Consider the following 4,222-nt stretch of genomic DNA (forward strand, 5'->3'; position numbering starts at 1 on the left):
TTTGGGTCACAGTTCTGGGTGGCAGTCCTGGGGCAAGGAGGAATGCTAGCTTGGTGGAGCCTGTAATGTGGGGTACAAGAAATCCTCCACATAGTTCCAAGGCATAAAAGAGTGCTTGTGGTCACTCATAGACCAGAGCACACACTAGGAAAAGAGTAAACACCTTGCCTCTGATCATACCATCTTGGAAGAAATGAAAATTTACAGATATCTAGAAGTATCTCTGAAAACAAGTGCACAAAACCCCAGAAGCTTGGGATATTACATTCTCCACACTGGAAGCAGAGTCCTACTTTACCAAAGAGTTTATAACTCAAGTAATTGGCTAGGATCATGAGCAAACCTTGCAAAAAAAAATTGAACCATAGAATCTTTCTTTGGTGACAAAAAAGATCAAAACATACAACCGGAAGACAACAAAGTCAAAGTTCCTACATCCAAAGCCTCCAAGAAAAATACGAGCCATGGAAGAGCTCAAAAAGGACTTTGAGAAGTAGAGGAAAAACTAGGAAGAGAAATGAGAGTGATGCAAGAAAATAATGAAAAACAAGTCAACAACTTGCTAAAAGTGACCCCCCAAAATACTGAAGAAAATGACACCTGAAAAAAAGTTTTCTTTAGAAACCATGATGGGGTGCATAGTAAGAGAGGTAAATTATAATATGGGGATTGTTGCTATCCTGCTCTTACCAAAGAGCACAATTGACTGATATCTTGAATTTTAACTCCTTCCTTTATTTATGCATTCCTGTATTTATTAAAAAAATAAAACAAGAATAGTCCTCAAGGAACTTACAATTTGTTGGGGTGTGGGAGTGGATGTATGTAGCTACAGAAACAGGTCCAATATATGCATGCATGTAGTTAATATGAACTCTCATGTATCTAAATGTTGCACAAGAGTAGAGGGTCTAACTTCTTTAAAACCTTAATGAGCCTGTTTTTAGTATTATACATGGTGGAGAGAATATTTTCCTCTGAACAGGAGTAGAACAAGTTTAACTGTCTTGATTCCATGTTGATAGAAGCATATAGATTTCTCAAGCTCCCGCGTATCCTCTTGAGAACTCAGTTGGATCCCTTACCCTCTGATCTCATACTCTCACTTTACTCTCTGAATCACATAAAAAAGTCCTAGAGATGATATTTGTATAAGACGTTATTCAAGAGAGAAATTCTCAGTTAGAACTAAGGTTAGAAAAAAATTGGGGAAGGAAGTGGAAGAGTCTGGGAATCAACAATCCCTTGTGTGAAGTTAAGGATTGAGTAGAGAATTGAATCTCTTAAGAGAAAAAATAAGCTCTGTGGTACAGTGTGTAAACATGGACTTTGTAACTCCTCCCTGAAGAGTCTGCTCCCAGGGAGAGAAATTGTTAGATCCTCTCCTTTCTAACTGGGTCCATGAAATTCTCATGCCTAGAATAAAACCTTCAGTTTGCTATCACCTATCAACTCTGGTGACATCTGTAGGTTTTATTTCCTCCCCTGTAGCTGAAGCAGATTCTCCAGGTGAAGTCACAGTAAGAACCTGTGATCTTCATAGCTCAAAACATCTCCCAGGTCAGTTCAGAGGCTGAAGTGCGTGCTCTGATTGCCTCAGTAGAAAAGTTAACATCAGTGTCTCAGAGGGAGAATTTCTAATTGCCCTTATTAGAAAAATTTCTTCTTCAGGACACAGGGGCTTAAAACCAGTAAGGACCAACAGTGAAGTTTCTGGGCAGGAGAAGGGTGAGTAGGTAACACATTTTGATATTTACTACTATTTTCTCCTCTCTGTCTTGCCACCCAGGACATATCAGGATTCCATAAAGTCATATCCTTGTCTTTTGTCACTGACTCATATATTGGTCTTTTGATATAGTCTAGGTGAAAGTGGAGAAGAGAACATGCAAAGAAAATGGGGCCCTTGTTAGCATTAGTCCCCTGCCTTTTTGGGACCCTATACTCAGGGAAAGGGACTCTGGACCCAGTCTGTAGAAAGCTAGGTGGCATAGTAAATAGAATCTCAGGATTTGAGTCAGAAATATCTGAGTTTAAATTCAGCTCAGGCATTTACTATCTGTGTGACATTGAATAATGTCCCTTAATCTCTATTTGCCTCAATTTCTTCGACTATAACCTGTACATAATAATAGCACCTACTTCCAAGTGTTGCTGTGGGGATCAAATGATACAATATTTGTAAAGGATTTAGGGCAGTGTCTGACACATAATTGGTGCTATATCAATGTAATGATTATTTTTATTACTAATAAGTAATATTACTAGTAATTAACATAACTGCTGATAATAATAATAGAGTGACCATAGGAATTTGTTGAAAATCTTTGAGGTATTATTTCACCTCTTAAATGAGAACAATAGTATTTACTGGAGTTGACCAGCAGAGGGGTTTTGTGGAGGATGGGAAAAGTACTGTCATTTTCCTGATTTCTTTCTGCTTTGGGACATGAGGAATTTCAACTGTTACTCTGCAGGGGAAATCAGAAACAGTTTTTTGCAATTGTTCAGTTCATGGAGACAATTATTCAACCCAATCAAAATCCTTGGATATCTTGGGGATGATAAGAACAGTATCTGCATGCATGGTGATGATGGTTTCCAAAGACTTCCAGAATTGTTCCTTTTTCATAACTGGGGAAGAGGGTTCATTGAGGTTATTTTGCTTCTACTATGATTTTTCTCTTCTCTTCATAGATCCCTCAAGAGGACAATGGCTTTGGAAAATGCCTCTTCAGTGACTGAGTTCATCTTTGCAGGCTTAACAGATCAACCAGAGCTCCAGCTACTCCTATTCCTCCTTTTTATGGGAACCTATTCGATTACTATAGTGGGAAACCTGGGATTGATCATTTTAATCAGGTTGAATTCTCAGCTTCACACTCCTATGTACTACTTCCTCTTCAACTTATCTTTCATAGATCTCTGCTACTCTTCTGTCTTTACCCCTAAAATGTTGATGAATTTTGTCTCTAAGAAAAACATCATCTCTTATTCAGGGTGTATGGCTCAGCTCTATTTCTACTCTTTTTTTTGTTATTTCTGAATGCTATGTGTTGACAATAATGGCTTATGATCGTTATGTTGCCATCTGTAATCCATTGGTATATAATGTTACTATGTCCAATCAGGTCTGTTCATGGCTATTGGGTGGGGCATGTAATGGGATTTGCTGGTGCAATGGCCCACACTGGGTGCATGCTGAGACTGTCCTTCTGTGATGCCAACATCATAAATCATTACATGTGTGACGTACTCCCTCTCCTCCAGCTCTCCTGTACCAGCACCTATGTCAATGAGCTGGTGGTTTTCATTGTTGTGGGCATTAACATCATAGTTCCTAGTTTCACCATTTTCACTCTTATGCTCTTATCCTATCCAGTATCCTGAACATCAACTCAACTGAAGGCAGGTCCAAAGCCTTCAGCACCTGCAGCTCCCACATAATTGTGATTACTCTTTTCTTTGGGTCAGCTTCATTTATGTATCTCCAGCCTTCTTCATCAGGGTCTGTAGACCAGGGTAAAGTAGCTTCAGTGTTTTACACAAATGTGGGGCCCATGCTAAATCCTCTCATTTATAGTCTGAGGAATAAAGATGTTCAGGCTGCCTTGAGGAAAACCTTGCGGAGAAGAATGTTTTCCCAGAACAGGAACAAGCTTTTCATAATGTGATTTTAATTCAAGGACCTAAAGTTCATTTTCCTCCTTGATTAATTAAAATTTTCTCAAGAAGAATCTACCCACATTCTTTTCTCCCTGTTCTCTGTTGCCCATCTTTCTAACAACAGGACTTACTTCCTTTGGTTTAAAGAAGCTGTGGAAAGTGTGCTGGCTTCAGAGTAAGAGGATCAGGGTTTTCGTTCTGGACGTTCTTTCTCTGTGACCTTGGGAAATCCCTTAACCTTTCTGGGCTACAATTTTTTTCATTTGTAAACACATAGACAATACATTAAAGTGGGTTTCTAGCAAATAGTAATAAAATGTCCAAGTGATGTTGACAAATACAACCTCCTCATCTCTCCCCATTCCCCGCCCTAGCAAATTGAGCATAACTTACCTCACAATCCTTTTTGGTATTGTAATTTTGTTATTCTCTCTCTCTCTCTCTCTCTCTCTCTCTCTCTCTCTCTCTCTCTCTCTCTCTCTCTCTCTCTCTCTCTCAAGATTTTAACAAAAATTGGGTTAGTATACAAAGCTTAATTTGTCCCCAATATGAAAAC

At 38.9% G+C, this 4,222-nt stretch overlaps 1 pseudogene; it reads left to right on the forward strand.

Annotated features, from left to right (window-relative positions):
• The first annotated feature begins 2,713 nt into the window (after window positions 1-2,713).
• On the forward strand, window positions 2,714-3,674 carry LOC110218085 (olfactory receptor 8B3-like; annotated as a pseudogene).
• The last annotated feature ends 548 nt before the right edge of the window (window positions 3,675-4,222 follow it).

This window comes from Phascolarctos cinereus, unplaced genomic scaffold (genome assembly GCF_003287225.1).
Source record: "Phascolarctos cinereus isolate Bilbo 61053 unplaced genomic scaffold, phaCin_HiC Scaffold_726;HRSCAF=1367, whole genome shotgun sequence".
Classification (NCBI taxonomy): Eukaryota; Metazoa; Chordata; class Mammalia; order Diprotodontia; family Phascolarctidae; genus Phascolarctos; species Phascolarctos cinereus.